Source organism: Ceratotherium simum, chromosome 11, assembly GCF_057802395.1.
Source record: "Ceratotherium simum simum isolate JZ-2026a chromosome 11, ASM5780239v1, whole genome shotgun sequence".
Classification (NCBI taxonomy): Eukaryota; Metazoa; Chordata; class Mammalia; order Perissodactyla; family Rhinocerotidae; genus Ceratotherium; species Ceratotherium simum.
Genome location: NC_141910.1, coordinates 38,043,033 through 38,069,144, shown reverse-complemented (window position 1 = coordinate 38,069,144; position 26,112 = coordinate 38,043,033).

The following is a 26,112-nucleotide window of genomic DNA, read 5'->3' as shown; positions in this document are numbered from 1 at the left end:
CAGAGAAGGTCGCGTTGTGCGTCACTTGCCTTACAGACAAAATGGATCTCTGAACAAGCCGATGGTCCAACAGATTTGTCCCTGAATCTGAACCTTAGCAGCAAGATCGAGGCTCAGGCCAAGGATGCTGCCCACTGCCTTCCTTGGCTAGCCATTGGTAATCCCGGTCTCTCCCCTTGGCATGTCCTCTTCCCTCCATATCCCACCCCCCTCTCTCCCATCTCCCTCTCCCTCTCCATGTGAATATGTATGGAGGGGGAAATAGCCAAGTGACAGTGTTAAAAATAGATTTTCTATTATTTGGGAGGTTCTTTAATGTTCATATAAAAAAGGCCCTGGCCCATTTAAGAAGTCAGGAGGTAAACACTGGGAGCTCTTGCAAGCTTGGGTAGAGCAATTCTGAGACGATTAATTGGAAATAAACTGCTGACACAGGGACAGTAAGTGCCTCTATGAATTCCCTGCCCTTCTCAATTATCCACCCTGGAAAAAAGCCTATTCTATTGGGCCCAAGTTACTAGAAATAGACCCCACTGCTGACCTGATTGCTGGAGCCCTTGGGGAAAGCACCAGGCCTGAGGAATAAATCATCCTCCAGAGGCCTCCTGACCCTTACCAGGGACTGCAAATGACCTGGCACCCTCTAGGATCTGAACTGGAGAAGTCTGCCTCTTCTAGGCAGGCTTCATTGCTCAGTGCCATTGCCCTCTGCTCACCTTCTCCCTCTGTGAACTTTCAACATCTCTAATTTAGTCCATGCTGGAATGTTTTGCACTCACTCCCATGCTGTTCCATGATTATTCCCTACTGTTTCATGTGGCTATATGTTATTTACTCAACTAGATCATAAGCTTAGTAATAATAATAATAGCAAACATTTATTCAGTGACTCTTATGGGCCAGACACTGTGCTTAGCACTTGGTATATATAATCTCATTTAATCCTCAAACAATCCCAAAGGTAAATATTATGTTCCCCTTTTACAGACGAGGAAACTGAGGCTTAAAGAAGGTAAATCACCGATGACTACACTATACTTTCGTCCCACTGCCTCTGCAGGAGCTGGGTGCCAGCTCTTCCCTTGCCTCCCACCCAGGGCCCTGCACATCCCACTTACTTGGCAAATGCTGTAACCAGGAGCCGCACAGTGTCTCCATCATCCAGGGGGCTGGGAGCCCAGGTTCACGGGTGTTGAGATGTGTCTTCTCATGGACGTGTTGTGGGAGATGGACCCTCTGCATCTCTCTGCCCTGCTCCTCCTCATGCTTTGGTTCTCTGCAGGTTCCAGGACAGAGAGGATGATAGGGCCATGGGGCGGGGGCCCAGACATGCCTGGAAAGCAGAGTCTGCTTACCTTGAAGAAGCACTTTCCAAAATGAGAGGCTGAAGAAGGGCTGGGGTTGTTGATGCATCCTCTGCGGCAGCCCCAGCCTGGGGATGCTGATCAGGGTGCTGGGGACGCTCTCAAAGTCGAGGGCAGAATCTCCTGAGCGCTGGCTTTCCCTGCCAAGTACGGACCCGCCCTGAGTGTGGCAGCCTTAACTGGGCCCTCATTTATGATTGTAATGAGGATCCCTTTTCTAATGTGCTTTTTCTAGCCCTCATTTGGCTGAACTGTTATTTTTCTCACTTGACTTTTTTTGCCTATGAAATGTTTTGGATAAATATGCAGCTGAAATGGCTTGTTACTGACTGTGTACATTTTTAGTTGAATGAAAAGTAAAGAAATACAGCATTTCGCATATAAAATATTCTGTTAATGTTATATAATTTGGCTGCGGAGTATCATTTTGCTTTTATGAAAGGGTTTAGAGAAACCCTCAGGAATAGCAGATGGCTAACGTGCATAATTATCGGTTACTAAATATCACTTATATCATACTGATCTATTCATACAAGTCCAACCACATTAAATGTATATTTTTTTAAAAAGACAATATGTAATATGAGGGCTTGAAACAACGGCAGGACTTAAGTAAAATGGAGAAACCCGTCTAAGGTGTAAGCGAGTCTAAGGGCCCTGTTTGGGCTGCCGCAGCCCCCCTCCGCATCACAAGTTGCCCTCTGCTCTGGGTTTTCGTGGGGAGGGAGGCTCTGCCGACAAACAGCTGGTCAGGGCAGGACTACGAGGAGGATGTCGTGTAGAGGTCAGCACTGGAGCAGATGTTTTGAATTCTCTGCTCGGAAGCTGGTGTTTAGGACCAGCCGTGACTACCATTCTCGGCATAATTTCTATTTGGCTGTGAGTCAGTGAGGACTCAGACCCCAGGACGGAACCTGAGTTGGTCCAACAATGAAGCACCCAACAGGCTGTGAATCACATGTGAGTCCTCTGCTTGATGCAAGGTCCACAGGCAATTTTCATTCCCCAAACAGCTCCCTTTGAAGCTCACAGACCTTCCAGGTCGCCTGCCCTTCCCTGTCACTCTGTTCCCAGGGAATGAAGACCCCGTCCAGGTAGCTCAAGTAACTACCATGTTGGGAAAACCAATCTGCTGTATACAGTAAGTGCCTAATCAGTGGTGGCTGCCTCACTGGCACAGAGAACGTGCTTCAAAGCTACATCAAAGTGGTTTTGGGTTGCCTGCTGGTTTAGGATTAGCAAAATCTAGGGTGGCAAATAGGTTTCAATTCTGGGACCAATTCTGATCAATCAGGAGGGACTTCTTGGAACACTTTTTTGAGGAATCTGAAGTTGAGTCCCCATCTGAGAAGAGGGGTGCTGTCATCATTTAGTAATATCTGTCAAAGACATGGGCATGAGGGGAGAGCAACATTTTGTTGCATATTTGATAATTCAGCTTATTATAGATGAAATGTTTGTGTCTCCCCAAAATTCATATGTTGAAACTTAACCCTCAATGTGATGGTATTTGGAGGTGAGGCCTTTGGGAGGTGATTAAGTCATGAGAGTAGAGCCCTCAAGAATGGGATTAGTGCTCTTATAAAAGGGGCCCCAGAGAGTTCCCTCTCCCCTTCTGCCATGTGACGACACAGGGAGAGATGACCATCTGTGAACCAAGAACTGCGTCCTCACCAGACACTGGATGTGCCCGCACCTTATCTTGAACTTCCCAGCCTCAAAACTGTGAGAAATAAACTTCTGTTGTTTTTCAACCACCTAGTCTGCGGTACTTTCTTATGGCTTATGGCGGCCCAAACACAGCTCTCCTTATCCTTAGATCTCACCTCATTGTCACCTCCTCAAGAAAGCCTGCCCTGACTTTTCAGCCACATAGCATAGGGCTTGAACATACAGGCTCTGGGGCCCACTTCAGGGTTTGAATTCTGACCGCACTAGTTTCCAGCTTTGTGATCTTGAGCAAATCATTTAACTTCTTTATGCTGCAGTTTCCCCATCTGTAAAATGGGATCAATAATAGCACCCACCTCAGAGCATCATTGTGAATTTTAAATAAGTCGAGACACTGATCTCACCTATAAGTGTCAGACACAGAGTTAAGTCCTCCTTAAGATTTGGCTAGCTATTATTATTTCCAGGCTATCTCAGGTGCCAGTATTACTTAATCGTCCTAATCCAGTTGTGTATTATATGTGAAGTGTGGATATTCGGTTAATGTCTGCTTCTCCTCACATTGTATGCCCAGTAAGTAGTAATGAACGAACTACTGGGCTGGTAGGCTCATCCTGTGTGGGAAAAAGACCTGATGGTTCTGGGGGAACTGGAGCTCTCATCCAGAGGATATGATTTTCTGCTCCAACTTATGGTTGTGCCAACGTTGCTGCAAGAGAAACAGAGAGATGGTGGGGGAAAGGCATGGGAGAAGGAAGAAGGAGGAGGAGGAACAATGTGGAGAAGGGAGAGAAAAAACTAGAGACAGAGAGGAGGGAAAGGGGGAAACTAGAGGGAGCCCATCTTTTAAAATGTGGGAAATAGGGAGAATGAGAAAATCAACTAAGCAAGTGAGGAGAGGAGGGGGAAAGCAGTGGAAGCAAAGCCCAAGCTGAAGGCAGGTGAGCATGTCGAGGGCCCGGGGTTCCAGTCTGGGGGACAGGCAACCAGAAGCCTCAGGCTGTCTGAGAATCCCCTCGGCCTCGGGACGGGGTCTCTGTGGGGACCTGCTTGGAGGCTCAGAGCGTGGTCTCTGGACTTGGCTGCCTGAGTTTGAATCCTGACCCCCCCATACTGCCTGAGTAACCTTGGGCAAGCCACTTCTCTGAGCCCTGGTTTCCACATCTGTAAAACTGGGATAAAAAGTACCCATTTCACAAAATCATCGTATTACAGAGACAACCCATGTAAAATTTTAAAGTTGTTGGCACACAGTAAGCTCTCAATGAATAAGCACAATAGTCATTATTATTAGAGAATGCCGGGTGGATTCCAGGGTCTCTAATCCACCCTCCCGACTCTGTGGTTTATCACTTGCTCGAAACTCACAAGTATTAAGCCTGTAGCACCAGGGGTTAACTCACTTCAGCACCTTTTACTAAGGGTCCCTCTGTTTCAAGCTTTGTGCTGGGCCCTGGGGACGCAGAAAAGGCTTCAGAGGCCTTGATAGGTACCGATGCCCATTCTTAGTACAACCTCCCTGGTGACGTGGGGCCTTCTAGCTCCTAGAGCAAGTCTCTGTCTCCAAAGTGGGAGATGAGGGTCAGAGGCTGTGAACTGACTGTCAGACAGAGGGGGGCAAGGAGAAGGTGGAAATGGGCTCACAATTAGAAAGCCCAGATTCCAGCCCAGCTCCTCTGCAGTACTGCTGTGGGACCCTGAGAGAATCTGCTAACCTCTCTGAGCCCATGTTTTGCACTTTTTTAAGTAGGTGAAATAATGCCAACTGTAACCTATTTCTTAGGATCACAAGAAAGGTTTTGAAAATAGTAGGGTCCACTCAAATGCCCAAGGTTTTTATTTTATTTTTTCAGCTCTATTGCGGTATAATAGACAAATAAAATTGTAAGATATTTAAAGTGTACGATGTGATAATTTGATATACATATACGTTGTGAAAGGACTCCCCCCATCGAGTTAATTAACACATCCGTCACGTCACATATTTACCTTTTATTTTTTGGTGAGAACATTCAAGTTCTATTCCCTTAGCAAATTTCAATTATATAATACAGTGTTATCAATTATAGTCACCAGGTTTTTATCACTCTGATAATTATTTGAGTGCAAAAAGATGATAAAATTTCAAGCCAGGATAGAAAATCCTTCTGGAGGGCTTTTTTTTTTAAGAAATTTAAAAAAGGCTCTAACTAGTACTAGAAAAACAATGACAAGGGGGCTCAGGTGGGTGGAGGGAATAAACTCTCAGGGGAGACGTGCTCAGGGCCAAAGGGTGGCCGGATGGCCTCTAAACGGTGCGACTGGAGTGAACCTTGCCCCTCTCTGAACTTCCTTCTTTAGGGGCTGGACAGGAAGACAAGATCCTGAAATACCGTAAGAATGGTGTTTCTCATTCCTCGCCAGTCCAAACAAGGAAGCCGGGAAATCTTGCAAGGGCACGTTTTAGTTCAAAGGCCTCAAGTCCAAAGAGCAGAGTAAGTTCAGCTGGAGTCAAGAACCAAGGCCTTGAACGCTCAAATGGTCTGGCTCTGGGCCTCTCCGTCTCCCCAGACACCTTAGCTTCTGAGAAGGCTTTGACTGGATCTCCCCTATTAAATCTGGACCACGAATATTTTGGTTGACTTAGGGTCAATCATATCAGAAAGTGGTGGTTGGCTGGCAAATGATTTGTTTCAATATAAAGTTATTTGAATAATTGAAAAAGACTCTTCATTTGTTTGTTCATTCAACATCTATTAATGAATGACACATACTATAGAATTCTAGAGGCTAATCACTGAATGGGAATTAATGGGAATGTTGAGCTCCCCTCAGTGTCTATGCTCATGCGGCCACAGTGGAATCTTTTTCGAAATATGAAACCACAAATGTAGAGGAACTCTTTGGCTACTTTAAATTTATTCCATTTCCAAATCACTTTTCAGAAAGGCAATAATATTTATAATTCAGCACCATAAGAGATACCCTCATGTACCCTCCCAGTCAATACTATCTCCCCACCACCAATAGGTAACTTCTATCACCAAAGATTCGTTTTGCCTGTTCTTGACTTTGATATAAATGGAATCATACATATAGTATGATCTTGTGTATCTGGCTTCTTTCACTCAACAATATGTTGTTTGGTTTATCAGCAGTCTGTTCTTTTTCATTGCTATGTATTATTCCATTGTGTAAATATGCCACAATTTATTTACCCATTCAACTGCTGATGGACATCTGGGTTGTTTCCAATTTGCAACTATTATGAATGAATTTGCTATGAATATTCTCTTAAATGTCTTTTTGATAACATAAATACTCATTTCTGTTACGTATATACTCGCTTATCTTAATTTTACCAAGTTGAAATGGGTCTTTGTGGGCACTGGATTCAAGCAATATCAATATTCCTAAGTGAAAGCAAATATCTTTGGATTCCGCTAGTTCCCGTTAAGTGGCAAAGCCGCCGTCTACTCAAAGACTTTCCATGTTGTCTTCTACTCTCTTCTACATACCTGAAACCACAACCCACTTTTTTTTGGAGGTAATTGTGCCCAGCATACACTCCGGAAAAGCGTACACTGCATCACGCAGTCACATGCAGAATTCTGAGTCTATGTGCTGCATTAGACTCAGAGCAATATAAAATCAGAGTATATGTCGTTTTTTACATCAAGATGCAACCGGCCTAGGGCCGGCCCCGTGGCTTAGCAGTTGGGTTTGCACGCTCCGCTGCTGGTGGCCCTGGTTCGGATCCCGGCCACGCACCGACACATTGCTTCTCCGGCCATGCTGAGGCCGTGTCCCGCGTGCAGCGACTAGAAGGATGTGCAACTATGACGTACAACTATCTACTGGGGCTTTGGGGGAAAAAAAAAAAAAGAGTAGAATAAAATTATCCTTTGCAAAAAAAGAAAAAAAATGCAACCAGCCTAGTATGGGGCCAGTTCAGAATGGGACCCCCAAAACTCAGAGCGGATAAAAAGAGGTCAAATCCGAACAAACTGTTACTAAGTTGATGCGTGAAAAGCCAGGGGGCAAAGGTGAAAGCTAGGGAAACTTTCTACCCCCCTGAAGCAAACCTCTTGTTTCTACCTGCAATTCTGTCCCTATCTTTTATGTTTTATCATTATTAGTTGAACTTATTGTGGCCACTGTCCTAAACAGTTGCCCAAGGGCAGAGGGCTCACAGACAGCTTAATGCACCTGTGTTAGCTTCTCTGAAGTACCCACCATAGGTTGATGTAAAAAATATTTAATTGTTAACGATGGACATGTCATTGTGCTCCTCTCCTCCACTAGTGATATGAGGGAATCTGGACCACGGTTTGAGAGACGAGTAATAGTGGTCGTAGAAGCAACTATCATTTACTGAGCGCTGGTCATTGTGCTAAGCACCTCACACTGCTTATCTCCATTCTGTTAGCCCCATTTTACAGAAGTGGGAACTAAGGCTCAGAAAGGCTGAGGTGCTTGCCTAGGATGGAACGGTTAGTAATTTGCAGCGCCAGGATTCAAAACCAGAGTGCCTGGCTGCAAAACCCAAGCTCTCTCCTCTACCTTATTTGCATTTGTACTTGCATTTATACATTACTTTCCAATTTGCCAGGTGCTTCTTCATACATTTAAGTCATTTAATTTTCATTTCAAGCAGAGCTGTGTGTCACCATTTCGGCTTACCAGTGTCACACAGCTGGTAAGTGGCAGAATCAAGATTTGAACCCAGGTTGCTTGACACCAAGTCCAGTCTCTTTCCACTACCCCACAGCTACCTTCCAGTGGAAGACTTCTCCCCAAGTCCCTAGAACAAGTCTTGTTCAACACCCTGCATTTGATGGCAATTCAAGTTACCTAGAGAGTAAAAAGAGACATTTCTTGCTTTGAGTATAGTGCTTTTAGAAAACTCTGGGCTTTCAGCTGTGTTGAGGGTTGGCGGGTGGTTGTCCCCACTTGGGCCAAGGAGTATAGAGTAGTGACATAACCACAAGGACCAGGCCTGGGAGTAAATGAGGTGATCAACAGAACAGATTTCCCTTCCTCAAGAGAGGTGAGAAACTGGTAAGAAAAAGCCCAGGGTACATGTCTTGCTCCCCACCTACCCCAATCAAAAACTGTTCCTCTGGCGTTCTGTTCTGTTCTCGTTCTTGGAAAGATATTATGTGTTGTTCATCGAAAGGTGCACGCTCTTTGAAAAGTACAATGCTCCATATAAATGCAGGGTGGTGGTGTCGTTATTGTCGTCATGATTATTTCTGCAGGGGAAGAAGAGGAGGGGCCGAGGGGCGGAGGTTCCTTCCCCAGCCCCGTCCCTCCTGCCGCGTCTGCTAACTGATCGGTAGGATGCCTCTGCGAGGTGTCGATAGAAGAGTCAGACCAAAGCATTGTCTGAGGACATCACGAAGAACGCAGGCAGAATGATTCAAAAAGAAATCAATGGTCCTAAAAATAGCAAAGAGACGTTCCCAGAATAAAGTCTTAATGGGAAAAAGGGGGTTGGATGATGTGTTGTATTGTAAAAAGTCAAGTGTTTTTAAAATGTCTATATGGAAAGATGAGTGATCAGCTTATAAAAGGGAGACAAAAGGCCTGGTGACATTCAGGCTGGGAGGCCGCTGTCTCCAGCCCCTGGCAGGGCCCACTGGGAAAGGACTCACCTTTCTCCTGTTAGCTGCAACTTCTTCCTAGTACCTTGGAGGAAAGAGCTGTTGATGAGAAAGGTGACAATCTTCTGATCATAAAAATCACCCAGGAAAGAAGGACCATGCAGTCATGATAACATTCATTTGCACACATACATGTGCACACACGTTTGTGCATGCACACCTGCTCTAGTTTTGGTTGTTGGGTTCCCTTGTGTTGTATTACATTGTGCTGTATTGCATGGTGTGGTTTTGGCTGGATTTGATTAAATTGTGCCGAACTCATAATGTTCTCAGTCTGGGTGTAAAGTAGGTAGATATTCCCAGTTTCAACCAAAGGAGAGGGGTGAGTCTTCAGATAAAAATCGTGAAAGTCAAAGAATTGCCAGCTTGCAAGGGCTCTTCAGAACTCTCTGGCCTTGCTCTCTTGAATAATGACACAGAACCTCAGAAAATGCTGATAGTGGTCCCCAGGAAGAGTGGGGCCCTTAGATTCTGCTGTGCACCCTGCCCCATCATCGCCACCTGCATGGTCTCTGTTGGTTCATGGCAGGATCTGGGTTCAAGTTTAGCTAGGAAAGGCACATTTTTATTGCTGATCATGACCATAAATGATTTTTCCAGCTCTTACTCCTGAAGATAATATTCTTGTTGCCAAGTTTGCTAAAATAATAGACCTTAACTGGCATTAGAAACCTAATGACCAAACAGGATTGGAGTTTTTTATTGGCAAGATGCAGGGTATATGGCTGCTCATGTGGAGAGGCTTTTTAAGGTACAACATGAAAAAAAAAGTCAAACCCATGAAAAAACAGAGAGTAAAATAGTGGTCACCAGGGGATGGGGGGAGGTGAAGGGATAAGATTGATGGTGTTTAAGGGTACAAACTTGTAATAAGTAGTAAATAAGCCATAGACATCTAATATACAGTATAATGAATACAGTCAATAATACTGTACTATAATGGTGTAATGTGATAAATATTACTTCAATGGCAGTCATGTTACAATACATAAACGTATCAAATTATGTATACATAAATTTACAAATTGTAAGATGTCAAATTTATCAAATAAAAAAATTAATTAAGATGCAACATGGAAAATCTCAATCAATTAGGAAGATTTTGGCTTCAAGTAACAGAAGATCTAACAGTAGTTTAGTGATAAGGATGTTTATTGTTTATGTAAAAGAAGTCCAGAGGTTGGTGGTCCAAGAGTTGGTTTAACAATTCAGTACTATCATCAGGGGAACAGACTTTTTGCATTCTTTGTTCCACTATCTTGAGCTTCTTGGCTTTTGTCCTCAAGTTTATTGCCTCATGCTTGCAAGATGGCTGCCACTGCTCCTTAACACAAGAACATGCAAGGAAAGGAGGAGAAGGGGCAAAAGGGTTTCTTCCTTGTGCTGCACTTTTGTCATTAAGGAAAATTTTTCCCTGAAACCTCAGCGGACTTCCCACCAAATCTCAGAGAGACAGGATAGGATAAAAGGTCTTGGGTTCTGGGCTCACACAGGCTCTTCCCTTTACCACCTGTGTGAACCTGGGAAAGTTCTCTGTGTCTTTGTTTCAACACTCATAAAATCATCATAGTAGTAGTGCCTATCTCATAAGGTTTTTACGAGGATTGAATGAATCACTATGTACAAAGTTTATAGAACAGCGAGTAGTACATAGCAAGTATTCAATACACATTAGCTATTATTAGTAACCTTATCATCATCCTTATCATCATTTCCTTGCCAGATCTGGGTCATATGCACTAGAGTGTCTCAACTCAGAGGCTATGAAGGTAGAGTCATCAGCAAGGATTTGAGTCTTTAAGAGACTTATTAACAACCATATAGCACAGGCAAAAAACACCTTAAGCATTTGATACCTTAGTCCAGGAATTTGCTGCTAAATAATGTTCCTAGGTAGCAGCTCACTGGGGACAAGGCAGGAGGGAAAGACATGAGAGAGAAGCCTCTGGGAGGTGTAGGGATCTGAGGACAGGTGAACTGCAGTCAAACCTGGCCAACTTTACAATTTTGACCAGAGTGAAGGAAGCATTCAGAGGACCCACTCTCACCTGACTATGTGACTATCCTCGTCAGAATTACATGTCAGTATAATTCTAACCTTGACATTGATCCAGAAGATCATAGGAGGCAAGGGAGGCCCAAAGACAAGATTTCCTGGATCCTCATCGGCATAAATCTAACTGTGCCAACCAAATCGAGTTCCTTAAAAGCAAAGACCATTGATTTCCCATTCTTCTACCACCCCCTCAGCACCTTAAATAGCACTAGGAACAGAAATAATAGGTTTTCAATATTGACCTGTTGCTCAATGTCCATATTCTTCCAAATAACAGCAGATGTCATGGATTTCTAAGAGGGGTGCCTGATGCATTAGAGGCGGCCAGACAACAATATCTACCAGTTTGGTGCCCATCTTGACCCCTTGGGAGTCCAGAGGGAAGAGATGGTCAAGAAACACCAATATGCCAGACATTGTTCCAGGTCATCTGCTGGCATTGTATGTTCATTCCTCATGATGATCCTGTGAGCCGGGTGTCCTGATCCCCCTTTGTAGAAAAGGAAACTGAGGCTCAGGAAACTAGTTATTTGACCAGGGTTTCAGAGCTGCTAAGTGGCACAGCCAAGATTTAACCTTGGTCTACTTCACTTCAAACACAGACCTTCTCCACGCTGTTTCCTGCAGGTGCTCCTGGGTGGAAATGGAAGGAATCTCAAGTTTGACGTTGGGGTGCTGCACACAAGTAGAAGCCTCTTTTCCTGTGTCCTGAAGCCACGTGTGTTTCAGCCTGGCAGATGGTGGCTAGACGACATGCTGTTCAGGAGCCCCGTGAGCTCTACTTTTGACTCTGCCCCCAGAACTAGCCTCACCCATAAGCATAGGATGGGCGGTCCTGCCCCTGGTGCCCATGTGCACGTCTCCAGTTGTTCAGACCTCAGGGTCAACATGTGGTTAGTGTGCAGGTTGGCTCCCAGGCCTGCAAGATGAAAGCCAGCCATTGTCCCTGAAAGTGAACACTGGGTTGCATTTCCAGCCCCACGCCACCCTCGCCAGTGGGTAGCAGATAAATTGACTGGGTGAAATTGACTCCATCTGAAGCACAAGGAGTTCAGAGAAGAGCAGGCTTGAACCGAGCCCGGATGACTAGTTTGGAGGTGATTCAATCAGAGAGAAACTCAGGACATTTGAGTGGTGATTTTGGGAAGCTACCCTCCCTTTTCCCTGGAGTGAATGAAGAGTATATTGCCTTCATTGCTTCTGCAACCATTTTGTGGTCATGAGGGAAGCCAGCATATGAACCATGCCAACACACAGAGGAGGATAAAGCCAAGAGAAATAGAGTTGATGCCCCAATCAAACTGCATCTGAAGCCCACCCTCTCTGGGCTTTATCTGAAACAATAAATCCAAGTCAATTTGTAGCTAGTTTGATTAGCTTATCTTTTCCATTTGCAACCAAAAGCATCCTAACTGACCTACCCCTGCTATTCTATGCACTCACCTCTTGGTTTCTTCTGAAGGATGAGTTATTTCTAGTTGCCAAAACCAGAGGAAGAAGCATAGCTATTATATGGGAAAGTGGGAAAAGAGGGTGGGCCCTACTCCGAGGGGCGGGAGTGTCTGTTGCTGTGAACTGAAAAGCACGCAGTGTGGGTGAAAGGAGGCGGGATGGAGCCTGTCACCTGGGACAGTCCCAGAGGCCAGGTGTAGGGAACCCAGGCAAGGTGTCTGCGAAGAGGTGCTAATCTTTAGGGTAGGGTGACGTTTCCTTAAGACACTAGGAGGAAGGTGAACAAGAAAGCTATTTTGGCAGTTTTAATTCCTTACTCTTTCTGTGTTTATTCCCCTTTTGTCCTCTTTTCAGATTTACTGAAGTCTCTGGAATGCTCCCGGTGTCTCAGCTATGCTAAGGGATAGAGCATGAAGACATACGGTGAATTGCACTCAGCACCCATTCCTGTTTCTTTCCTCACAAACTGGGGAGGCTGGAAAATAAAAAACTATAGATTTCTTTGCAGTTGGGGTTCTAAGTGTCAATTACATTCCTCCAGTTATATGCGCTCTCATGAGATTTGGAAGATGAAGTGGGGAGGGGGGCATCTTCCTTCCTTTGCCTGTTGCTTCTGGCAAATACAATCAGAGAAACGTCAGGCTTTTCTGCAGCAGATCCCCAGCATCCAGTCGTGGAGCTGAGAAGCAGGTGCGTTAGAGGGTGCTCCCTGATTCCTGGCTTGCCCTCGATGATGTGTTTTGGACTGATTCCAGTACTGCCCTCCTGATTCTGCACCTCCTTGGTGGTGGCAGAAGCAGCAGCTCCCGGGAGGGTCAGTTCTATGGTGGTGTCTGGGAGTCGTTCCTGGAGCCAGGCTAGAACCAGCTCCTGCCGCTCTTCTAATGGTGTCGTAAGCACCCTCTGTTAAAGACCTTTCTGCTTGAAATCTATAAAGTGGCTCATGTCTCCTGCAACTTAACTCAGTCTGATAGAGGAGACAAAGCTGGACATACCGTTCCCGCTGAGCACAGAGCATGAAAGGGCAGAAGCATTCCTTGGAGCCTCCATGGAATCAGTGGGACAGAGTTACTGTTGCAAGGTCAGCTGGCAGATTCTCCCTCCTGGACTAAATCATTGAAGGTCTGGACTTTATTCACTAAGCAAAACCACTACATCCTCTTACGGAGAATATTGGCATTACGTTGTTCACTTAATTGTTTGTGTGGCACTTCCTCCATGTCCTCAATAGGTCATCATATCCTGCAGCTCTGACAGGAGTAAGAAGTGATCCTGATGTTATAATCCTCATTTTCCCAATTAGGACACCAGTGTTCAGAGAGTATGATCCAAGGGACCCTGACAAATATCTCACCAGGGTTCCAAAATGTCAGATCTTTCAGTACCTGCAAATCCACCCTTAGAGACTCGTTCTTCTTGGATTAAGCACCGAACTCTACAGGTTCTCCTTTTAAAATCAAATTATCTAGGATCGAGGGCCATACACCGAGTTCTTAATATGCCGCCATGAATGAGTTCCTGATCTTGATGCGGCATCGCAGAAGCCCTCGATGCCTACAGGGTGGAGAGTGGGGGATGAGTTTCAGAAGGCACTGGGTGGGAGAAGAACCAACCAATGTCAATGTTATTTTTCTTGGACATCAGAACGTTTCTAATGGCCACCTCTGCCATCACACATCTTTTCAGGATGGGAGAAGGTCACAGATCTGCTGTAGGGCTAGCCATTGCAGCTGGAGGGGAGAAGGGTGGATTTGAGAGCGTGAAACTGGCGCAGGAGCCAGCCTCCTTCCTTTGCCAGGAAGCTTGGCAGGATCGGGCTCCTAGGAAACCCTGTGTGGTCCGGGCCCTGCCAGGGACCCTGACGCTGGAGTGGCAAAATTACCAGACTAGGTAAAGAGGCGACAGCTAGGGATTTTGTCAGCAGTTTACTGGATGATTTCCCCATGCTCAGACAAGGGTATCAATAGGAGCAGGCTTGCACGTCTCCAGCAGGCCTCACCCTTCCTGTGAACTGCAAACGAGTGGTGTTTGCTGTCGGCACCGATGTCCTGTCCCCTATCTGAGTGGCTGACAAAGAGAACTCACAGGAGACAGCCCAGAGCCAACCAGGAGACGCTAACCCAGGAAGATGGAACTGCGGAACGCATCACCAGGTTCAAGCCAGCCGAAGCTTCATTTCCCCCCTTTATTAATGTTTTCCAAAGGAGGCGCCGGACTCAGGGGTGGCTCACAAAAGAATCTGATAGGAAGATGTGACACCTCATCTTAAATTCCTTCACCGTATTTCTGAAGTTGACGGGAGCGTCGGGAAGTGAGGCTGATAAAGTCCGCTGTCTCCTCCAAGCGGACTAATCAGACGTGAAGTCTTGGCAAGAGATAACCAGGTTAGAGGAGAGCCAAAATGACATCACATCAACTCCGTTGCAGATCCTGTACACACCAGTGCCTATCACTGCTCCAGGTGGCTGGCATCCTCCACACACAAGAGGTATTTTCAGATCAGGACGTCTGTCCCCCCTTTACCCTGTAGCTGTCACTCTGGGGGTATTCTGGGAACACATTTGTCACTATGTGTAAAGCCACACACCTTAAGGGGCGGCCACTCTGGACGTGAAGCTGGCTTTGTCCTGCCCTCCTCCCCTGACCCAGCATTTGTAACAGAAAAGACCTTACCTTGGGCATTCGGGACCAAGACCAGGGGTGTGCCTTCCTGAACCCACCCCCAGGGAATCAGATAGGGCTTTCCATCAGAAGAGTTGTTCCCATCAGTAATGAATTCCAAATAATTTATTCACTTCTGGGGTAAGTGGCTGGCATACAATCCTTACCACTGGTTTGTGGAGATAATTGATTTCATGTAGTTTAAAGATGGGGAGAAGAAACAACTCAGGCTGGCTTGGAGGCAATTGTGAACACTGTATCAGTTTAATTATAACTCCATCTTTAGCTGACACAGATTCTTTCCTCTTCAAATTAAAATATCCAAGCAACTTGAAATGTAACAGTGATGAATTCTTCCTCTTCTGCTCCCTACCTTGCATCCTGGCTCAGGGCACCGTTACAAGCACACTTCGAGCTTTTTTCAATAGATAGTTAACGCGACATGCAAGAGTCGCCTGCGTGACACAGATAACTCAGGGGAACAGCACAAAGTAAATGAGATGCATTAGTGCCTGGATGGGAACTGAAGATAGAAGTTCTCAGAACTTCCTGTTTAATTTATAGAAACAGATTTCCCGCTTGTGCTTAGGATTTCAAAATAGTAATCATATTCTGAAGAGGAGATGTTCCCACTCCAGGTACTAATATCAATATGTAAAAGAAAATCATTAACTAGCGGTACCTCTCAGCAGCACCTATTATATGTCAACAAGCTAACCGAGGTGATAAAACAAACTGTTAGTGGAAATTTAATTACTAGCCATTGAGATTTGGGCCAGGACTGGGGATTCTAGACTTGTTACTCTGGCACACGAGGCTGCTGGAAGCAACCATCCGCCTGGAACGAACATTTTTAATAGGTGTTTTCCTTCCCTCTAGAAAATCAGAACACCAAAGGCCAGTGGGAAACTTTTCAAATTCAGTTTCCCAGGGACAGCAAGGGTGAGGCAGAGCGGAGGGCTGAGCAAAAGGAAGACGAAAGTCTGTTTCCGAACACGTCTGGTCAACTTCAGGGATGAATGGGCCCGCAAGGTCATTTTGTAAGTGATTTCTGCACATTTAATTATGTCAGATTCCTGGCCAATGGCCACTTTTCAAGCTGGCATGATTTGTCATTTACAATATGATATAGAACAGGGTCCTGCCCTCTGTAAAGCTAGCTAAGCTTGTTTCCCTTCTCCAGACACCCCTTCGGTGCCCGTGCAAAAGCCCCACCCCAATGAACCCCTTAGCAGGGCTTTCTCTGCGGTAACTTCCAGCTCCCCTTCTGCCCATACCCACCACCTTCAGTCACCCCTGTGTGAGCCCTGGCACAGTGTCTAGCAAATCAAAAGTGTCCAATAAAAGGTTTAGTGGATGATGGATGCCAGTAGGACTCAGATGTCACCTGGGAGCCACCTTGCTCCAAGGTCTAGGTAAAAAAGGCATCAAACCACACCAACTCCACCAGGTCCCAAGCCCTCTCACAGAATGTGTGCGAATTCTTGGAAGGCTTATCATCTCAAGAGACTTGCCGATATCCCATACTATTTCAACCCTGGAATGAAACCCAGCCATCTTTTCAGTTTTCCAAAGAAAAGAGTTACTCATGTCAATTATTTTTGAATGGGTGAACTTTCATGAAATTAGGTGGTCATGAAATTAGACCTTGGGGGTATGGGAGGCACCAGCCCTCTACCAACTTGCTTCCTCACTCCCCTGGCTACTTCCTCCGCCCCCGCACCCCCAACCCTGAATGCCAGGGGAAGCGAAAAATTTCCCTCCTTCCATTATGCAGAAGAACTGAGCCAACCTGGGTTGGGGCAGGAGACAGTAGGGTGACCAATCTTCCTGGTTTGGCTGGGACTGAGAGGTTTCCTGGGAGGCGGGAGTTTTGGTGCTAAACCTAGGACAACAGACTGGATGGTTGGTCACCTTAGTGGAAATGACTGTCCCAGCACAGACAGTGCAAGCTCTCGAGGAAGTGACACTTTCTCCTCTTTGCTATATTAGTGTCCTCCTTGCTTGCTCACCTGGGATGGCCCCTCATAGATCATTGTTCTCAACCTTAGTTGCACTTTAGAATCATCTGTGGAGATTTAAAACTTCTCAGTGTCCAGGCCATGTCCCAGAATAACTGAATCAGGACCTCTGGGGTTAGGACCTAGGCAGCAGTGCTTTTAAACTTCTCCAGATGACTTCAATGTGTAACCAAGACTAAGAACCAGTGCATAGGAGAAGGATCTCTTAAGATTGGGCTCCCTTTGGCTATGTCTATTCAGCAGCCTGAACTATCTTGGAAGCCTCAAAAGGACTCCATGTTTTGGTAAAATGAATGATATCCAAATGTGTTGTGTTTCTATCTGAATCTACTGACTGCAATTTTTTCTGCCTCATTAAAACAGCTAAACTGGTTTTATCACTCCCTTTCTCCTCCCCCCCTTAAAGAAAGTCTTAAGCTTGCAACCTTCTTGGCAGGTGGCTGGAACTGATTGGCATCTTATGCAATCCAGATGTAAATGACGTGAAACTCCAAGGCGCTGCCACCTGGGACCTTTGTAAAGGGAGATGATGGATGCACTAAAAATAAGTCTTTAGCTACCTAGGTGACCTTGACAAGCCCAGGTAACTCTCTGGCCTGGTTATCCAGCTGCAAACCAAGGCTAAATAATCTTATCAGTCCCTTCCTGCACAGAATTTCTAAGTTCTGGGTCTGTATGTTTTCTTCAGGAAATTCCACTTAGATCTTAAGATTCAAGATCCCTGGCTAGGACTTTTTAAGCAGAGAGAAATCTCTACTTTTGTGGCCATCTCTGAAAACTTGATTGATGCTTCTGCTGCTGCTGTGGATATAGGTATCAAGAGAAGTTTCCAATCGAGTCAGGTGAGTCTGGGTAGAGACTGCAAATCTCTCAAACTCTCTGTGCCTCTGTTTCTTCACCTGATACAGTAGGATGCTAATAATGACCCTGCCCACATGGAGGTAGGGGGTGGGAAGACGGTTGTGATGGGGATAAAGCTGTCTTGCACATGTTAATTCCACAAATATTTATTGCACCCTTAGTATGTGGACAAACACGAGTAAGAAATGGTCCTTGCCTTCAAGGGGCTTACAGTCTAGTAGATGTCCAGTAAGAGCTATCAAAGGGCTCTGTCCAGTGTAGCATACTATACAGGGTTAAAAGATAGTGGTGTCATGGAAAGGATTCCTTAGGAAGCTGATGTTCTCATGTGGCAACTAGTGCAATTGAATTTAATCCAACTGAGCGGAATAGAGTAGCTCACCATTTAGCTGTCTTGGTAACATCATTTAAAGCAAGAAATATTTAATATCCACTAAGTGTCTAAAGAATTTGCAACTCTGTGCTGGTGTGGTTGGATAACATGTGTCAAACACTTCACACCTCTTCACTCTGGTCTCCAGTTGAAAGTGTCTATAACAGTGACTGACGCGAGTGTGTCCATTTCATAGATGGGCGATCTGTGACCAGGAGTAAAGAAAAGGTGGTAGCCTGAGAAGAGAGCTCCAGAGGGAAGTTCTAACTTGCCAGACCAGCATCCTTGTGCTTCACAAGAGAACTTCCTCTTCCTCAGCCTCCTTTTTCTATCCTGAGAGAGCACAAGGCCCATAGTACTATTGATTCACTATTAATGTGCCTTTGCTCTTCCTTCTTCCTTCACTATTCTGCCTCTTCTTGACAGTCAAGCAGCTTCTTGATATTCAGGTCTCAGCTCAGAGGTCACCTGCTCAGAGAGCTCTTTCCAGGCTCAGTTAGCCTCCCTGGTTCCTCGCTATTGAATCATTTTCTTTTATTGTCTTCGTAGCACATACTACTGTCTGAAATTGTCTTGTTCATTTATTTGTGTATCGTCTTCTTCTCCTATTAAATGGAACATCCATGAGTATAGGACGTTGTCTCATTCACTGCTGTGTCCATTATGCCAAGAACAGTGGCTGGCACATAGTAGGTACTCAATAAAAACGTGTCAAATTAATTAATATGTTTGCATTCTCTCTGAGATCCTGACAAGGGGAAGGCCGGCACAAAGAGAATGGACTGTGTGCCCCAGCTCTTACAGCAAGGCAGGTCAGCTGCCGTCTCTGTGCTTCAGCTTTCCTGCCTATAAAATCGGACAGCTACACTCACCAGAGGATCTGAGAATAGAGGTGCTGTGGACCAAGCGAGAAAATGGTGGTGAAAACGTTTTGACGCGTGAAAATGCGAGTTAAGTGGGAGATGTTATTATCTTCCTCCATCTGCTTTACTTTAATCTTTTTTCCTCAGTAAGCGGACCTATTGATTGCAGCTTGCTGGAGGAAGCTCTCACTGTCTAATTACTGCCCCAGCTCAGCCTGTCACTATGTCCTCCGCAGTCAGCACGTCCTGACACTGACCCCTGATACCACAGCCCTTTGCAGATCAGGCGGTTCTGGCGCTCGGGGCCCAGCACAGAAGAGTAGGTCTCCTCTGCTGGGGTGTGGGAGGGCTGCTCTCCTCTCCCGGGAGCTGAAGCCCCCGGGAGGTAGGCAGCCCAGCTGGGGGAGGCAAGGACACAGGTGCTGAGGCAGCCCACGGTGGTGGGAATGCGTTTCTTCCCTGGAGCCAGGGGCCTGCAGCCAGTGATGTGCCTCATCATTATATACAGTTTTGAGCATTCTCAGATCCTGGCTTCCAAGAGAATGTTCCCTGCACATCTTTTCTGGCCTGGATATTATTAGTGGGGCTTGGGGAGGGGGTATGGTGAGAATAAATCATTTCTAATGCTGGGCAATAATAATTCCTTTCCCTTAGATTGTCACAAGTTTCAAAACGTCCAGGGTGTTTTCACATGCATTACCTCGCTTGACCCTTACAACGCTCCTGTGATTGGCATTCCTTTTTTATAGGGATGGGATGTGTGGTCTTTAGAACCAAGGGGTGTGATTTTCCCAAATTCAAACAGCCAAGTAGTGGAGAAGGGAATTAGAACCCAGGTTCTCTAACTCTCATCTAGACTGACAGCCTAGCCCCTCACAGGGCCGGCCCTGGCTGTAGACAAATAACTTGAGTTGAAAACAGTCTTTAAGAGAAATTCCAAAAAGATATCAGGACTTTAAACTTGCTGTTAAAGAAACAAATATTTTTTTGGCCAGCAAAGCAAATGGAGATGTGCATGTCAGTTTTATGTCTACCATTCAGAAGAAAGAAAAAGGACATATAAGGAAACAGCACAGAATTTTTTATTTTTAAATAAACCACAATGTTGTCTTGGGTTCATCACCTCAGGAAATAACTGAATCAGGTAACTCTCACTCTAGGACAGTGTCATATAGAAGGTGCTTGGCAAATGCTTGTTGAATGAATAGAAGAATATTGACCTGGATTATAAATAGCCTGTGCTAACTTTCTTCATTCATCTTTCTTCAAATAGATTCTCTGCCACTTTGTCTCTCTCTTCTCCTTCTGGGACACCTATAATACGGACGTTAGTGTGCTTGATGTTGTCCCAGAGGTCCCTTAGCCTGCCCTCGTTCTTTTTAATTCTTTTTTCTTTTATCTGTTCAACTTGGGTGATTTCCTCTAGTCTTTCGTCCAGTTCATTGATCCATTCTTCTGTATCATCTACTCTGCTATTGAGTCCCTCTAGTGAATTTTTCATTTCCATTATTGTATTCTTCATTTCAGATTGGTTCTCTTATATATTTTCCAATTCTTTGTTGAAGTTCTCACTGAGTTCATCCACTCTTCTCCCAAGATCAGTGAACATCCTTGTGACTATTAGTTTGTACTCTTTCTCAGGTTGATTGTTTATCTCTGTTTCATTTAGTTCTTTTTCTGAGGATTTGTCCTGTTCCCTGATTTGGAACGTATTCCTTTGTCTCCTCATTTTGCCTCTTTGTCTGTGCCAGTATCTGTGTATTAGTTAGATCAGCTATGTCTCCCGATCTTGGAGAGGTGGCCTTATGTAAGAGATGCCTTATGAGGCCCAGCAGTGTGCTTCCCTCTCATCACCTCCTCACTCATCTTAATGAAAAAGAAATTATTCTTATCAGACACAGATTCATAAAATGCTCTAATATTGGTACACTGCTTTACTTTTTAGTTTAAAAGATCTTTCTTGTACAATATCTCATTTGATCCTCAAATAACCCTTGGAAATAGATGATGTCATAGATGAGGAGACTGAGCTTCAGACAGATCAATTGTTTGCCCAGGATCAGAAAGATAGTAGGTGGCCATGTCCATTTCTTACAATTCCGTGGACTAGACACTCTGATCAACCTTCCCGGTCAAAACAACTATAAATTCTAAATAAAATAAAAAGATCATTTTTAATGTACTAATGAATTAGAAAGAAATTAAGGAATATTCAGTCTAAAAACTAGGTAAAAGTGAAAATTCAGAGAAATAAGTGGGGCACTGAAGTTGGCTTTGGCCTTGAGAGCATTTGCCAAATCATGTAAACTCTGGTTTCAGTTTTCACAGCCCCACAGGGGGAAAAGAGAAAAAGCCTAGTGCTTACCTAAGGTGGGGAATATAGTAGAGATCCCGTATGCATAAAACTGAGACTCCAAATTACTGCACCATCAGTGTAAAGATGAATGAGAAATAACCTAGACTCTATTCCCACCACAGAGACTACAAGGAAAATTACATGTATCCAACTTTGACCCTGAATAGAGGGAGAGAATTATTCTGAGAATTTTAAACCATAAGCCAGCCCTTCCATGGGTTTGCACGTCAAATTCGTACTCTCTGGGTAGTCCAAGAAGTCTCAAGTTAAAAATTTGAGGAAGTAAATCTAAATTAGTAGTGGTCTCAGGCACCTAGGAAATAAGGTGCTACCTCTCAGAAGGAAGTTTAATCTAAACCTCAAAGAATTCCCATAGATAAAATGTCAAAGATATAAACTCATAGTCAAAAATCATAAAGCATTCAAGGAAGCAAAGAACAACGAGCAAAAATCAGCAAACAGTAGAATTGAACCCACAAAGACATCAGATATTAAATGATCAGATACAAATATAAAGTACTGCTATATTTAATACATTTAAAGAAATAAAGGAAAGGGTTAAAAGTATGAGTAGCAGGACCAGCCTGGGGGTGTAGTGGTTAAGTTCAAGTGTTCTGCTTCGGTGGCCTGGGGTTTGCGGGTTCAGATCCTGGGTGCAGACCTATGCGCTGCTCATCAAGCCATGCTGTGGTGGCGTCCCACATACAAAATAGAGGAAGATTGGCACAGATGTTAGCTCAGGGACAATCTCCCTCAAGCAAAAAGAGGAAGATTGGCAACAGATGTTAGCTCAGGGACAATCTTCCTCACCAAAAAAAATAAATTAATTGAAAGTATGACTAGAAGTAAGAGGCTATAGAAATGCCCAAGGAGGCTGGAAAAGAATTCAAACAGAACTTTTATCAATAAAAAACATAAAATTGTTGAAATTAAAAACTTAATAGATGGCTTCAATAGAAGATCAGACACACTGAAAAGAGAATGAACTAGAATATAGATCAGAAAAAACTTTCTAGAATGCAGCTCGGAAAGACAAAGAGAAGAATAATGTCAAAGAAATGTTAGGAGACACGTAGGATTGAGTGAACATGTTTTACATACATCTCAAAAAATTACGGAGGAAAGGAGAGGAAGAATAGGGCAGAAATTTTTTCAATATTTGAAAAAATAAGAATTTTCCACAGATTCTGAGTCAAAAAAATGCCAAGAAGGATAAATAAAAGACAAAATTATATAGAGTGGGCCCAATATCTAGTATGGCTTATAGAGATATTTGGGTCCCCCACCTTTGTTCTAGTTTTATGTGACAGGTTTAAGACCAACCTGAGAATGAGTAATGAGGATTGTGTTCATGCACAAGCATACTGTATTACATTCATGCCTTGCTTAATGACGGAGATAAGTTCTGAGAAATACCTCATTAGGTGATTTTGTCATCGTGCAAACATCATAGAGGGTACTTACACAAACCTGGATGGTATAGCCTACTACAAACCTAGGCTATATGGTACTAATCTTATGGGACCACGCTCATATATGCAGTCTGTCATTGACTGAAACGTTGTTATATGGTGCATGACTGTATACTATACTGAACTTTGTAGTCATACTGCATATGGTATAACACCAAGATTGTACGTGAGATAGATCTAGGAAGAGAAAGATATTTTTCCAGAAAGCCTGCTGTGACTCTCAGTCACTTAGAAATCACCATCTACAACAATGTACTCCTTTGTGAAAACTGGGGTCCAGATTTTATATCTCTGTCTCTCTCTGCTGTGTATTCTCACTGCACTGATTTCCATCTGTATTTTTTAGATGAGCAAACCTCATCTGAATTATCCAGATCTATGTCTGATTTTTCCATCAGCCTGAACCTACTACTGAAATTTACCAATACAGTTCAATACAGTGGCCATGCACACACCCATATACATCACACTGCAATTGCAGAACACAAAAGACAAAGAGAAAATCTTAAAAGCATCCAGAGAGGAAAAATGTTATTTTCAAAGGAATGATAATTGGAGTAGTAACTGGCTTCTCAATCGCAACAAGGGAAGCCAGAAGACAGTGGAAAAAATATCTTTAACGTGCTGAAAGAAAATAGAACTTAGCAACCTACAAGTCTATATAGTCATGTGCTACATAATGACATTTCGGTCAACGATGGACCACATATACAACAGTGGTCTCGTAAGATTAGTGACATATAGTCTAGGTGTGTAGTAGGCTATACCATCTACGTTTGTGTAAGTACACTCTATGATGTTCGCACTACGATGAAATTGCCTAACAACGCATTCCACAGGACATATCTCTGTCATTAAGCGACACATGACTGTACTTAGAAAAAAATACATTTCAAGGCAATTTCAGACAAACTGATTTTTCTGCCAAGAGATCCTCACTAAGAAAAAATAGAAAATACTGAAAGATAAAATACTACATTTTGAAAATTGTGGGAAGCAGTTAAAGCAGTTCTTAGGAGGAAATTTTTAAATGATGATATTGGAAATGAGGAATTAAAGGCTAAAAACTAAGGAGCTAAACATCTGACTTAAGAAAATAGGCAAAGCCAGGGATCCAACCTCAGTCCAACCCCTTGCCACAATCTGAGGTAACGACATCACAGAGTGAATTGCATCTAAGAGCACTTAGAGAGGTCCAAACACAAGTAGTGATGAAATTATTGAAGGCCATACGGTCATAAATGACCCTGTATTTTCATGTTCCCTGAGATTTTGGTTCTGGGAATTGGGGTGACAAGCACGGATGTAAGGGGAGCCTGGAGCTGGAGAGTGGGAGCAGGAGCAGAACCATCCCTCCTTGCCTTTCCTTCAGGGGGAGGAGCCCTTAGATTCTGCCTGCGTCCTGGTCTCTGTGAGCCCAGTTGCCCACTCTGCTGCAGCCAGCAGAGGCCCGTGAGAACAGAGGGAGAAGGATTCAGAAAAGTACATTCAATGCAGGAGACAAACATCTCTCCACTCCCCAGGAAAGCTTTTATCTCTGGTCCTCTCTAAATAAGTGTGTACCTTTGCTGTCTGCCCTTGGACGGTATCCACCAGTGGATGGGAACCATCCTGACATGATTCACAAAGTCTGGGGGCCGGAGTTGACAGGCACATGCTGTTTGTCAGACACCCATCCCCTGGGTATCTCAGTCTTGTGTCTGACACTGATGGGCTGTGTGATCTTGAAACAAACTGTAGCACTTCCCTGGGACTCCCAGTCTCAATCTGGCTGATGTTGTGACTATAATTGAGCTGGAAATGTGCTTTGGTGAGAAGATGTTATAAAATACAAGATGTTGATTGTCACCAAAGTCTAGCCTCCTTTAGGAAGCCTGGTAGAAAGCCCCAGAACTCTACTGGCATCCTGCAAACGTTCCTTCTTATTAGAGCCAATGGTCTCATCCAATAATTTGGGTAAGGAGTGAATTTAGGAAAATTTAATTCCGTGAGACCTTAGATAATTCACATCTCTCTGACTCTCTGAGTTGTCATTGTTTTGCTTATTTGTTTGTTTGCTTTAAAATTTTTGTTGCACGTCTGCTTGTTTTTTGTTTTTCTCCACAAAATAAAGGGTTTGGATCAGAGGAATGAATCCTAACCTTGACTTCATTTAGAATCAGCTGGAGAGGCATTAAAACACACTGCTGCCTGGGTCCCTGCAAGGCTGGTTAAATCAGAATCTGGCTCTAGCATTTTTTATAAGCTCCTCAAGGCATTCTGATGCACAGCGAAGGCTTGAACCCCCAGACCGGGCGGTGTCTGCAGTCTTTTCCAGTTCTCTGATTCTGTGACCCATGCATCTATAAGGCTGCAGCCTGTAGCCCCCGGGGATGTAGCACAGACGAGTTGTCTGAGTCACATCACAATATCCTGAGCACAATCCTTGACCTTGGTCAATGCTCTCAGGGTCATTACTTCAGACTCATCCAATCTCTAAAAAACCGCCCTCTGGTGCCCCAAATTGGAATCAGAATCCTAGGCTATAGGGCCATTCTGATTCTGGTACATTAAAGCATAGAAAACCCAGATGTAAACTAATAACAGAACAACTACCATGTACCAGGCACACCCATACATAATTGCTAATCCTCACAACCACTTTTCAGTGCAGGATGCATTGTTTCCATTTTAAAAAGGAAACTAGAGGCTCAGGGAAGTAAAGTTGACTTGACTAAAGTGATAGCTGGTGAGTTGGTGGGGCTGAGATTGAAGCTCAAGTTCATCTGGATCTAAACCCCACATTCTTTCCATTGCACATACTCAGCCAAAGATGAGACCATGCCCAGGGCCAGGAGGGGATGGGGTTACCTAAGGCAGAACCACTGGGGTTCGTCTGGGTCCTCGGCTGTCAGAGGTCCCAAGAGAAGACCCTCAGTCAGCAGGGAGCTGAGTCCCATGGTCCGCTCAGCTCCAGGCTTTCCTGTACGGGGAGACAGTGCTCTTGACTAACACACATCAGGCTGCCAGCCTCAGTTTGTATTTTTACAGTCCACTAATTAGGCCATTTTAACTAATTTGTTTGCATTTTGTATGAGCAAGTTGGGCTTTTGGATTGACTAATGTAATTGCAGCTGGTTTCTGCCAAATACAAATTACTCAGTCTAGTGTGGGCTAGAGAGAAAAGCAAATATTTAATAGACATCAATACCCTTGTAGCTTTTTAGTGGAGCCTTTTTTTCCCCCATGGAAAGTTGAAATAATTTCTCCAGCATCTGATTGAACTTTCATGTTAGGGAATTACTTCTTAATCATTTTTTTAAAAAATAATGAGGCAA